At 43.6% G+C, this 14,124-nt stretch overlaps 1 pseudogene; it reads right to left on the reverse strand.

Moving 5' to 3' along the window:
• LOC134390159 (transport and Golgi organization protein 1 homolog) overlaps positions 1-13,254 on the reverse strand; it is a 37,101-nt pseudogene extending 23,847 nt beyond the window's left edge.
• Between the last annotated feature and the right edge of the window lie 870 nt (positions 13,255-14,124).

The following is a 14,124-nucleotide window of genomic DNA, read 5'->3' on the forward strand; positions in this document are numbered from 1 at the left end:
TCCCACCTTTGACTACAAATCTCTGAGAAGGTTTTCTCTATGATGTGCCACTACTTCATGTAGAAAAATGAGCAGACTTTACCTGGGTCTAAGTTGTTCCAGTATCTGGCTTCTGTGATACGTCTGAGGCTCCTGTGTCATCAGGTGTGTGTGGGCTGATCCAAGTGGCTGAGCGCTGCAGTTCCCTGCATACTAAGGTCTTCCGTACTCTCTTGTGGGAGATCTTCACGTGGTGGTTGCTTCGCTACAGGAAGGGAAGAGGAGAGTGCACCAGGCTAGCACAGCTTGACACCACCTGCGCAGCCAATCTGCACCTCAACCCCACCCCCATCTCAGCATACTCCCCCACACCCCCACCATGCGTGGGCATCCCATGGAGCTCAGCTGGGCAGGAAATAGGAGTTTCCATTTCTTCTACTCCACTTGAAGGATGACTAATCTACATAATACAACTTACAAAGAAGCCTGTATTCCAAAGTATTTCATAAATAAATAGATTTATAGTAGGGACTTCAATAATTTAACTCCCCTTGGAAAACCAACATATACCCACACAAATAAATGTGTAGAAGAGAACTTCCATCAAGAGCGAAAATGTGAAATGCCTCTTCTATACAGAATAACAGGAATTCTTTCATGCATAGTTGCACTTGTCTCACAGAGCTAGTACAGAGAAGGGCATTCCACATGAAGCAGGTGGCTGAAGTGTCTTTCAAATATTCTCAAAGTATCTCAAGGAGCCAAAAGAGTACACACATCCCTTTCCCTAAGACACTCAGGGCATGGTCCAATGGGATCCACGGCAAAGACAAATTTCTTTGCAGCCTCACATTTTACCCTGAAAACTCATTTGAATTTTTTATTCCCATCCAAAATATATCTGCTTTGATTAAATGCAAAAACATTTTCCTCCCCTAATTCTCAGGAATAACTGGCATCCTGGGGAGATATGTTTTCCTCCCCTGTTACTCTACCTTATATCTTCAGTTCAAATGCTTCCATTTGAAAAGCCTGGGTACAAAGAATAGTGCATGGAACCAGGAATCAAAAGTTTATATCAGGATACTGGCTTGGGATCAATTCAGCAAATATTTACTGAATGACTTCTACGTGTCAAGGGCTGTGTTAGGAGGCGCCTCATACTGGTTCCACCCTTGATTAATCTGATGCAGGAGCCCTAGTTTAAGTGGACAAAGTGACTGCTGCCAAGAGGCATGAAAGAACATGACATCCACAAAAGACGAGCTTTGGGGGGAATGCAGGAACTCAGGCAAGGCTCGGTTAGTGTGCAGGTAACTTGAATAAGAAATTGTATTCATTGAAGCCCTTTCAGAATTTTACATGATATCTGTACTTTGTTAACAAGTGCAACTTGTACATCATTTTCTTATTTATATCTTTCTCTTTAGCTTTCTATAAAGTTTCATTTTGAAATGCTAATCAGTCTCAACTGTCCAGGAAAAGTAAGAAATTCTTCTCCATACTCCAGCCTAAACAAAAGAAGGCAGGAAGAAACATGTGGTCCCTTGTGTGGTCTCTGTCCTTCACGCACCCTGGACATGTGAACAGAGCTTTATAAATAAGGTATGAGGCACTTCAGCGACCCCCTTCCCCACCTTCTTCTCCAGCCTTGCTCTACGAGGCCACAGGCAGGTACTTTACCTTCCATGGGTCTGCCCCAGCCCTCCTCTAGGGGTGGTGCCATTATCAGTGGGACAGTCTCCTCCACTGTAGAGTGCTGGTACCTGACAGAATAGATCAAGACTTGAATGTCATCTAGCACCGCAGCCTCTTCAAATATATTATCTCCCTTCATTCCCAGATCACTGTTCTTGGACACACGTGTATCGAGCATGTTCTCTGCTACATTCAAAATTTGTGACTCAGAAGCACGGAAGACTTTATCTAGGACTTTTTCCACATTGTAGGGCAGACTCTCCCGCTGTGCTGACTTCAGCTTTAATGACATTTCTTGTAGCATGGCTTCCAGCTCATGGACATCGAAGGACTTCTGGAACCGCTGCAAAGACCGCTCTTCTTTAAAGAAGCTGCTTATTATACGCAAGTCCTCCCTATGGTCACTGTGCTGATGTATGTGAACATCTGCAGGTGTATGTGGAGTCCAGTGGGACAGGTCATCTTCAAGTTCTTCAGAAACAGACCCCTGGTACTCTGTGTCCATGAATTTCTCTATATCCTCGTGGTCCTCTTGTAAGAGTTCTCCCCCAGGCTTCTGTGCAACCCCAAGGGGTTCCTCGGGTTGTCTTTCTTCAGATCATCTCTATTCTGAAATGCTTTGCCTTGCTCTGGAGTCCTAGTTTTCTCCTTGTCCGGGAAGTCACTAACATCAGACGACTTCTGCGCTTTCTTATCTACCAGAGGGCTCTCTTCTTTTTCCACCACCATACCGCCTGGGTCCCTGTCTATTGTATCTACTCCTTTGGCCCCGGGTTCACCTTTTTCTTTTAGTAACCCAAATCGTACTGGTTTCTTGTTCGTTCTCTTCAGTTTCCAGCTCAGGATTCATGGTTCCTAAAATTGTGCTTTCGGCGACTTGCACCTTTACGTCTGCTTGCCTGTCTTGAGTCCCAGGGCTCTTCTCTCTAGACTGTTTTGCAATGACAGCATTTTCATCTTCCAGTAGCTCTTCAGGGCGATAGTCATCCTCTGCTGCTTCTGGATTTTCCGCATGGAAACCTGGCCTTCATGCACTGTCAGTCTGGTCTGCCTCCCGCGTGCCGGAGGAGTCCTCGCTGTCCTCTGCCGCAGCGGCCTCGTCTTCTCACTCACACGCTCGCTGCCTGCAGTGGTCACAGCTCTTCCTCGTTGCTCGGAAAGACTTCTTCCCGGAGAGGGAGCCTCTGCTTTCTGTTCTCTCGGCAAACCAATTTTATCTGGAGAGGAGAATCTAGGCTGATTTTAAGAAATACTTCCTCTTTAAATTCCTCATGTTGATGCTCCATTGAAGGCATGTGTGGTTCTGGTTCACTTACCAAAACATTCACTTCTGCCACACTGTCTCTGGATGCATTATGTGGACTATCTCCCAAAAGTGGCACAATGTCCAAGGATTCCCATTTAATCTTTTCTTCATTCGTTTGATTCCCCGCAGCATTATGTACAGATCCACTCTCTGAGCCACCTTCCAAAATCTGCTCCCCAGGCTTTTCTCCGTGGAGTGGGCCTTCTCAGATATGAATAGCTGCTCCTTTCTGTTCATTTTCTCTGTCACCAGAAGCGGATTTTAATATGTCTTTACCCTTTTCAGCAGCTAATAAAGAGTCAAGGTTACTGTCTGGAGTAGAGCTGTGCACACCCATCTCCTCCTGCCTCTCACCGTCTAATTCACTTTCACTTTGTACCAGGCCCCTCTCAGGTTCTCGAACTTCCCTCCTTTTGCCTCTAATGTGAAGTTCAGTGTCCACTTCTGGGTCTTTCCCATTATTTCTTTCAGGGACTTCTACAATCAAAAGTCCGTCTTCTACATTTTCAGGGTCAGTATAATCTATGGCTGATCTTGGTGTCTCCTGTTTGCTATCTGGGATGAATGAATCATCATCTTCCTTTTCTTCCTCTGAAGAAGGACTCTCTAAATCCATCACACCTGTTTTCTCTTCACCTCCCGTGACAATAGAGAAGATAGTATACCCCCAAGTGGTTAGTATAGTTTTATCACCATTTTTCATGGCAGGAGGCAGAGTTATCTCAACCTTATCCTCTCCATTTGAATTCTGCTCTTTATCTGTTGAATATTTCTCAACTCCAGACTTCACTGTAAAGATTAGTAACGGTAGCTCATCAAAGTTTTCTTTATTCTCCTCTTCTGTTTCAAATGTGTAATACTCAGCATCCAATTCCTCATCAAAATTATCTTCTAAAGAAGTAACAAGTCTGCTTGTCTCATCGTCACATACAAGTGCATCAGCAGTTGAGCCAAATTTGGTTTTCAAGTCCAGAGTCATGTCCTTTTGCAAAAGTTTATAAGCATCAATCTTCTCCCGTTCACTGGAAACCTGAGAACTATTGCTGGTTTTGTTTTTTTCACTTTGTGGCACTTTTAATTGATACTGCAGCATTTCTTCAAGAGGTTCAAACAAACACTGCTCTCCCTTAGCATCACCCATTTGACTGTTTGCACGGTTCGTCTCAGCTGAGCTATAAAAGGTTTCTTGAGATCATTAGTGTTTTCTAGAAACACACTTTTCTTTTCCTCTGAGTTGGCTTCTTCTGGTTCAGGTTCAGGTTCATTTTCCTTAGATACTTCAGGAGTTTTTTCCACATGCACATGCAGAGAAGTTTTTTCTACAGCTTTCTCAGAATCTCCGGTTGCAGAATTGTATAATTCCCAAAACCCTAAAAGTTCATCTACATTATAATTATCAAAATTGTCTCTTCCGCCATCAAAACAAACAAAATCTGTCTCCTGTAAGGGAAAGAAAAACATTGATGTGTCACTAACCAAGTGGCACAAGAGCAAACTCTTACCATGCTCCTGACAGAGACAACCCCAAGTTCATTTTGGCTCTAGAGGGACTCCTGTGTCAACCTTGGGTGATGACTACTCTCAGGCAGTGGGGGGACAGGAGGCTGGAGCCCACTTTCCCACCCAAGTAGTACTCCTGGCTTCCCTTCATTCTCTCTTCCCCAGGGAAGGAATGATTCATGTGGCTGGTGAGTTTGCTCAGCCCCATCCCTGTGCTGTGTTTTGGACCTGCCAGAGGGAAAACATATGTATTCTGTTCCTCCATGCTGTCCATTTTGTAGGGACAATCCCCTTGGGGAGGTACCCCGTTGGCTAGTTTTGTATGTGGCTGGATAAGTCTGTTTTATTCTAGAATGCAATGGTAGAAAGCCCTCTATTTCTTGAGTCATTTTCTCCCAAACACTTTATCCATAAATAATGGCAGCATTTTGGTCTCCATTTGCCTGACTCCTGGTTCTGAGCACAGATGGGAAAAAGTGGGGTGTCATTTATTGGGTTCCTCAACTCCCAATATCTATGCCTGATGTTCCAGGAATTCACCTCAGAGTAATCTGTCCAGGAGAAGCCAGAAGACCACCCAGCTTCTCTACCACTGTGCCCTCTGCACTGTACCTCTCTGCTCACCCAGCTAGAAGCAGGAAGAATCACCTTGCTGTCAGGCTCTAAGTCTACATGGATTTTTGGCTTATATTTTCCTTGGATTGGGAAAGATAAATAAGTGTAAGAAATACCTCACTAAGATACAGGTGCATGGGAGGTAACAATTTAAAGGGACAAAGAATGACATCAAGGGGGCTGTCCACTTTATCACTGCCATAAAGACAGCTTGAAAACAAGATTCAGTAAAGTACATACCTTACTGGAAATCGGGGGTCCGAGGCAGTCATTAAGATCTGCTTCAGGACTATCTGTAAATCCATGTTCTTCTTTTCCTCTACTAGTAAGCAAATTGGCATAATAGGAACCATAAAGTGAGGGAAAATTTTTAAAAAGCAACATATATAATTTCCTTCTCCTAACTAAACTCTCACAATTTCCTGGGAAGACCCGTCCGGTGTAGTAGGGATGAGTGACTTCCACTTTCCATCACAGGCATTTCTGAGCCATTTTCATACTTTTAAGGAAAGCATGCCATGGGAGGTGTAGTGAAAAGCAAAAACCAGAAGAGGTGAGTTCTCTGTGCCCAGGGAGCTGCTGTCTCACACTCATATCCAGGCAGTCTCTTCATCGAGGGCAAGCCAAACAGGCAGAAAGGCTGATTTTATGGCCCCTGGGATTATCATTAAATTTTAAGAATAGCAATAGCTCTGTGACTTCATTCTGCCAATCTCATCTAAGAATTGCCGTCTCCCAGCAGTTTGCATGCTGTGCAGCAATTCCAAAGAGCCATTCAGAGATTTTTGAATGAAGGTGGGCATCAATTATTATAACTTTTAACCCTTCCAGAAAATAATCAGCTGGAATGAGGATTCCAGAACACAAAACCCTTTTAATCACAAAACGATTTTATCTCAGTGCACCACAGACGAACACTTTACAGAATGTGCAGTCAGTGCCTTCCAGATGTGAGACCAGTCATCACCTGAAACTCTCAGGTTCCTTTTCCACATCTATAACATAGCTATAATCCCTAAAATCATTAAAGACTCGATATTAAGAAAACTCTTCTAAGTTTGCATTTCTGGCCCAGTAGGTAATTTAGCGTTTGATTAATTTAACCTGATTTCTACATACTTAAAATGTCTAATAGCTGCTCAATCAGCACTTTTCAAATTGGCACACCTTCCCCTTTTGCTTGTAAAATGAAATTATTTATCTATTAAATTTAATAACTAACTACAGACATATTGAATTCTTAATTTTCACATATAAAGCTGCAAAGAAAAACCTTGTATGAGAGTACACAGCCTTGTCCAAGAACATCTGTTTGAATATATTGTATAACCATCAGATTATGATATAAGGTCTCCTTTAAATTCTTTTCAAACTTTTTTTAAAGAGGTAGTCTGATTCCAAATTAAAATCTGATACACACATGCTAGCTTGTTTTTTTCCTTGACCAAAAGACATTCAAAGACTTTCAAAAACAGTTAATTGAATGTAACTGATAAATTTATAAGCCAAATTCATAAGTGAGGACAAAAAGCAATCCACAACTTACATCTGTTGGAACTCGTAGCTCTTCTTTCGTATATTCATGGACTACTTTGATTAAATCCTTTGGAAAATATCCAAAAATACGTCCAATCTATATCAAAGAATGGCCAAAGAGGAAAAGTGTTCATCAAATTCTGTAAAAGGAAATATAAATGAGCAACTGAGAGACGTCTTAGTAATGACAGGAAATAATACAGATAGATAGGTAGGTAGATATAATCAAGAGGGATAGATAGTTAATATATTTACACTGAGATTATTATTCTAATAAAAATTATGTACAGAATACTGTTAAACCAATGTTTCTAAAACCACTGAAGTTTTCTTTTTATGTTCAGCTTGATTCTAAACATAAGGCACATATAGTTAGATTTTAGTAGATAAAAGATCTGCATATGAGAAGATTATTCTTTTTATGATTAAAACTATGCAAATCAAAGCTGGTTAGAAACGCAATTCCAAATAACCTGTAGCAAAAATGTAGCTGCACATTTCACAGCATTACTCATATACCAGTATTTAGGTCTTTATCAAAACAATAAACAACAGCCATGAAAAATTATAAGTAAAGGAATATAAAATTTCTGAAATGTATGACCATTACACAAAAGGCAAATATTTATTGATATTACACAGTATATTAGCTGTTTTCAAAAACTACATTTACAGGTATTTTAGGAGAAAATAAAATTATAATGTAATACATACAAATCTACACAACCAAGTATCAGTTTTATGCAAACTAAACCTCTACAGAAAATAACCCCATTAATTTTCAGCACTAACAGCTAAAGTATATAATGTATGACCTCTTGATAAACACGTTTTATTAGCTGATGTCTGAAAGGGAGAGGTAGATCTCTCGCCAGTCATTAAAGGAGACTGATAGGCAAATCAAATGCACAAAAAGAAAAAATGAGGTCATCTTATCACTACTTCCTAAAAGAACCCCATTCAGGTGTGCTCTTGTTATATTTGGAAACCATCTGAAAGCCAGTATTAGCAGTAAAATACTGCTGTGACTATAAGAAGGGGCAATTACAAGCTGCATTATTGGCAGATCAAGTCTAGGACTCTAAAATATCGAAAAGACTGCAGAATACAACTAAGAAACAGAAACAAGAATCATTTTGAAAGCTAAGAAGAGAAAGTTCTTAATTTCCTAAGTACAAGGATCATGAAGTGAGAGGGAAGACTGAGGGAAAATACACCTTTTCCTTTTGAGGAAAATTTTTTTAGGGGAGACTCTGGAAAAGGGAAAGGAAGAGATATATGGAGAAAGGAATTACATTGATTGATGGAGTTTGGATGTGTTGTCCCCCCCCCCAAAACTCATGTGAAAATTTGATCTCCAATGTGGCAGTGTTGGAAACTGATTGAGTCATGGGGGTGGATCCCTCATGAATCGATTAATGATCTCCCTGGGGAGGGGGGATTAATGAGTGAGTTCTCGCTCTGTTAATTCCCCCCAGAGCTTGTTGCTTAAAGACCCTGGCACCTCTCTCTCTCTTGCTTCCTCTTGCCATGTGATCTGCTTGTGCCCGCCGGCTCCCTGCCACTTTCCACCATGAGTAGAAGCAGCCTGAGGCCTGTACCAGATGCAGCTGTCCAAGAATCGTAAGCCAAATAAACATCTCTTCTTTATAAATTACCCAGTCTCAGGTAATTCTGTTATAACAACACGAACCGGATTAAAACATTGATCTCTGCCCAATCTTTATCAATTGAGACCACATGTCATGTACAACTCTATATTTCTATGTTGGGTGGTATCCTGTTTCTTAAAATCTGACAAAAAAGTTGCAGAACCATGGGCGCTTATGACTGGAAGTAATCTTATGTCTCATTTTGCTTCCATGTATCATCCCTGCCAAGGTACTGTTGATTTGAGTTGGGGGGAAAAATGGCATATTACCTCAAGAGGACAAATTCTACATAAACTACTATCAGGACGCATGAAAATAAGAGCCACTGCCCTGTGAGGAAATACTTAAAAGGAAAGTGGACAAGACACGGGCCTTCCCATTACAGTTTTTACTTTTTTTTTCTTTTCTTTTCTTTTCTTTTTGCCACTGACCAGCATGGGAATCCGAGCCCCTGACCTTGGTGTTACAAGGCTATGTGCTAACCAACTGAGCAAACCAGCCAGCCCTAGTTTTCTACTTTAAAGTGGGCTAGGACAGCACACAAAGTAACTGCGATGCAAAGCAGGAAAACGAGGGCTAAGTGAGCAGTGTGGAGCACGGCTGAACAGTTATCAGACAGCAAGACCCTCCTGGCTGGGTGCTGAAGACAGTGTTCCCTAAGGGGCAGGACGAGAGCTGGGACCAAAAGACTGGTAGGATTTCTAGAGATGAATATATTCACAAGCAAAACTGTGGCAGGAGGAAAACATAAGTCAAGTTCATTTATCGACTCATTTATGCTCAAAGACCAGGAGGGAAAGAGAACTTAACTGCTCAGGAAAAATGCACCCTAGCTACACGGAAAAACATTTCCAAGTGTGAAGATTGTCAAGAAATCTCATTTGGTAGACTTGTAAGAAACGGAATAGGTTCTTTGTTTCCACTGGGATTCTGTCTAAACATGAGGGTTGTACCTGACCAGTCAGCATTTCAAGATTCCTCCCTAGCAATCTGGAATGCCAACATAATGATTCTACTTTTCCTGTGAGGATTTCCCAAGCCTTATTCTCTGTTGTTTGTTTGTCTGGCATTTCATCGAGAGTGAAAACTTTCACATTTAGGACTAGGTATTTTTCTAAGTCTGGACAATGGACAATGCTAAGGACATAAATGATCCTTACTACGTTAAGTAAATAAACGGTCCACGCATCATACTTTTTAAAAAGGAAAGGACAACTCTTAAGCTTCTCAATCAGGTCCCTCCTCGTGAATCTCCTCATTAAAAAGATCAAAACATAATGCAGTCATTGACTGCCATGTCTGAAATGAGGGCACCCATAAAACTGGCTGGGCAAAGATCCCCTAGGGGAACCTCCAGGCACAAGTGTCTGAAAAGCCGGAAAAGGATGACCTGGGAGTTGCATTCAAAAAAACAAACAGGAAAGCACAAAGTGATACTTGTAAACACACATTTTGCTTTTTTAACAGACTAATAATAGCAGATGATTAGGTAACTGTTCCCAGGACTGCCACTTTCCCACAAATATTAATAATATGGAAAAAAGAAATACACAGAAAATCAACTTTAAACTTGCATGCCTGAAACACTATGTTGCACACAGTTTACGGGATTAAGTCTAATCAGGAGTCCTTTCTTTTTGAAGCAATGATGTTAAGAATGTTCAGATTTTCACCATTTCAACCTTTAATATGCATGGAGCATCCTAGAACCTGACGCTGAGGGGCAACAGCCAGAATCGGTTCAGTTGTTTCAGAAACCTCTGCTGAGTTCCTAACTGTGCCAGGCCTGAGGCCTGCTAGGGAAACAAGGCCATTTTGTCACAGTCTAGGGCAGGTTAACTCCATCAGAAACCCCAAGAAAACATAGTCATTTAAATCTAGAGTACTAAAAGAGCAAGTAAAAAGTAAGCAGATAATGTATGTCAATTTTTACTTACACTTCCAGCCCAAACATCACGTGGTCTCCCAGCCAGTTTATAGTAGACATATACAGGGTCACCTTTTTAAAAATTCACAAAACGACAATCTGGGCCTGTGAAATCTTCTAGAGCCTCACCCCGGTAAATTAACACTATATACAAAGAGAGAAAAAAATAACCAGATATCAGATTCAACTTTCACAGTCCATATTGATTTACCAGGAAATATAAGAATCCCACTGTAAACAAACAAGTTTTTCTAGTACTCTCTGAATCACTTTCAATTCATAAGCTCAAAGTAACTAAAATTCTTAGAACTTTATTGCTATATATCTTGACATCTCCTGCAAGCAGACAGAGGAAAAGAAAACCTTCCCTATTTTTCTCTATGGATAATGCTGAGAAACAAAAGCGACGGCGGCCACCGCCATGCATGGCTGTTCTCAAGTGAGACTCCTGCTCCCTCTCTAACTTCCTAGTCCTCAGTCTTTTTTTCTGTTTCATAATCATGAGAAGCTTACTTTTACAATTGGGTAAATTCAAGTGTGGGTGCTGGCTGGCTTAATTAAACATGGCTACATGCAGAGCTAATAGGGAACTGGGCACAGTACCCAGGAACCCCCAAGGGGTCAATTAACTTGAACTAACCACTAAAAGGAACTCTACCTTTAAGTGGCTGTAACTGCTATTATGCAGCAGCAAACACTGTCAGTTTCATCTGCAGCCAAGTTGTTCTCTCTGTACAGTATCTGGATAAATGAACGGGAAAGGGTATCACACCCTATTATGGATCACATTTCAAGGCAATACTTTCCAAAAGTAAATAAAGTTGACTGTATCCAACATTAAGAGGATTTCAAAACAAAGGGAAAATATCCTTATTTATATTTTTCTATAAACAAGTCAAAAGTGGACATCTCATTTGGCAGAGACCAAAGAAAACTATGAGAATAGATCGGTAGTTACCTTCATGCTTAAAGTGCAGGACTTAAATCACTCTCGATCTAGAAACTGGTAGAATCAGTACTTTTCTTTTTGTTGACCAAATACACAGTTTCTGATGTAAGAGGAAATGGACAATAAATGCATTTAACAGCAGAGACAAAGAAGGATGAAATGGAAATAACACTTTTTCTAAAAACTAGCAGTAAAACACATAAAAACGTATCTTTATACGTATTCGAGGGTCAAACATATAGATTTGGAGGGGGTTATTTGTTTTAGGAAGCTAAAATATGATTATTTTCAGCTTCCTAATTCAGATATAATTGGGTGAGAGGCCAGGTTGATGGTGATGAGCAATTTAATGTTGGAAATTCTTTCAGAATTGGAAATGGCAATGTTTTTCTTGCTCTAGCTTAGAATGAATCATCGAGGATTTATCATTTTTCAGATGACAACATAATGTACATGGTGGAACTGCTATTTGCAAAGCTCACAAGGACAACTTACTAAATACCTTACGCAACACAACGCAGTCCCAGGACCTTGCTCCTGATGTTGCCTATTCAATCACATCTGTTGGACAAACACCATTTCCCAAGTTATGTTACAACTGTGAGCCCTTCTACAACTGTGTCTCAGTATGGAGGAAGCACCAGTGATGTGATTCTCCGGGTAATTTGTTTTGAGGAACCCAGGTAGGGCAGTGCTTGAAAGCAAGGAATAGCAAACATTTTGCCATATCCAATGGCAAATGAATAACAGCCTGGTTTTGCTCCAAGAAAACTGGAGGGAAAAATCGTGGCAGTTGTTAGGCTTTTGCAGTGTTTACTTACATCAGCCATAGGGTTACCTCTAGGAATGACTTAATACAAATTAGAGATCATCTCCTTTTCTTAAATGGTGCTGTGTTGATACTAACACTTCGAATTACGAAATTTGTTAACACCAATTTTAATATAAATAGCTAAGCTGTAGGCTTCTTGGCCTTTGTACAAATAACATTTTCTATATGTGTTGCTTACAATTTATGAACCATCTTTGTGCAGCATTGTAAGTTTCAAGGCTATTTACATGAATGATTCTGGTCCGGCTGGCAAACACACAGGAAGAGGTTCCAACAACACAAGGGACTGCTTTGGCTTCCTAGTATTTATTATCATTGTAATAACACTCTTCATCTGAGTCTGAAGATCTGTGCCCTCCCTACCACCCACCTCCAAACAGAGACTAGGGAGCAATGCCGCTCCCTGCGCACAGAAGAGGAGGCTTCCGGTCCCAGGGGACCACCGCACCTCTCGGCCTCTTTCAAGAGCGAAAGATTTCGGCCTTCCTGCTGCCCTGCCTAGCAGTCTGCAAGGAGGCTTCCATGCACAGAAATGACAGGATTGAGGCACAGTCAGGGCGGAGACCTCGGAACACACTGCGTGCCTGGACTCCGGGCTCCTCCCCAATCTAAAATCCAATGCCTGTTCAAAGGGCGGTCCACTGAAGCAGAAGGGCGAAGGGGCAGCCCCAGTGCGCCTCTCCTGAGGAGCCCAACCATCGACCTGCCGGGCGGAGAGCGCGCCCGCCGAGCCCTCCGCGCACCCGCCTGGTACTGCACTCTGCGAGGTCCCGCGGCGGCGCTCGGCTGCGGCGTGGGGAGCCGGGGCGCGCGGCGTGCAACCCCATCCACCCTCAAAGCCCGGGAGCATCGGGGGTGGCGGGGACAGTGTCAGCTGTCCCTGGGAAAACCGGGAGCCACCCCAACCCCTCGCCTCAGTCAGCAGAGGAAAAATAAAACGCTGGCAACAAGTGGGAGGCGCAGTCCCCCAAGGTCAGGGCCGGAGGGGACAGACGCTGGCTCCCGGGACTCGCCCACCCCCGAGCCCGGCCCGCCAGGCCCGCGACCCCCCAGGCCGGCGGGGCTGCCGAGCTCTGGACCCCGCGGAGCCCGGGAGGCGCCGCGACGGGGACCCGCCATCACTCACTGCTGCACTCGTCGTCCGCGCAGTTTGTGCTCCGAGAAACGCCGGCCCGCGCTCGCGTGGGGCCGTGCCGGCACCCGCCGGGGCAGCACGAGCGCCAACAGCCAGAGAAGCAGCACAGCCGGCGCCGCAGCCATGTTGTGGTCACCGGTGACGGGAGAAGCGGCCGGGCGTGCGCCGGCGCGGGCCGTGGGCTTAGCGGCCGGGCCGACACGTCAGCCGGCGCTCTGGGGCTGCTCCTCCCTCCGGAACCCCTCCCTCGGCGCTGCCGGGAATCTGTGTTTCCTCCCGCGGCCAGCCGCCGGCCTTGGCCCCTGTCCCTGCGCAGAGCACCCTCCAAGTGGCTACAGTTGTTGCTCAGCCCCCTGCCGCCCTCGGGTCCCCATACCCAGCGCCTTCCCGGCAGGCCCTTCCTGGCGCCTTCTTGCAGCTCCTGATTTCCGGTCCATCCGAACCAGCCCACCCCCTCACACGTTCCTCCATTCTTTCTAGTTGTGTTACCTCCTTTTATGAACTACCAAATCCCACCCATAGCCTGTGTCAGTCTCCGGTTCTAGGCTCCCTCCCCTTCAGGCTCCCGGGGGTTGGTTAGGAAAGGGGAGATGAGGGGAATGGGAGGTGAGGATGTAGATGAAAGCCGGTGGCCTGCTCAGACCTTGGGAGGAGAGGGGGGACACGGGTGGGCAACGGTCCTCTGGCTGAGATCCTGAGATTCCTATGTCTTTATCCATAGGGGAAGAAGTAATTTAATTCAGCGGAAACGTGTTAAGCTTCTGCTTTATGCTACCATTCATGGCAGACACTGGACAAGTGCTAGGGTGCTGTGGGAGAGGACTGAAGTCAGAAGACAGTAGGTCGTCTGGCCCTTGTCTAAAGAAGTCCACCACTTAGTGGAAACCAACTGATGTGAAAACAAAGACTTAATGTGAGAGTAGGGAGAGCTACTAATAGCTGTCAACATTTATTGTGTGTTCTTTGTGCCCTGTTGTTATTCTAAGATCTTCATA

Source organism: Cynocephalus volans, chromosome 11 (assembly GCF_027409185.1).
Source record: "Cynocephalus volans isolate mCynVol1 chromosome 11, mCynVol1.pri, whole genome shotgun sequence".
In the NCBI taxonomy this organism is placed as follows: domain Eukaryota; kingdom Metazoa; phylum Chordata; class Mammalia; order Dermoptera; family Cynocephalidae; genus Cynocephalus; species Cynocephalus volans.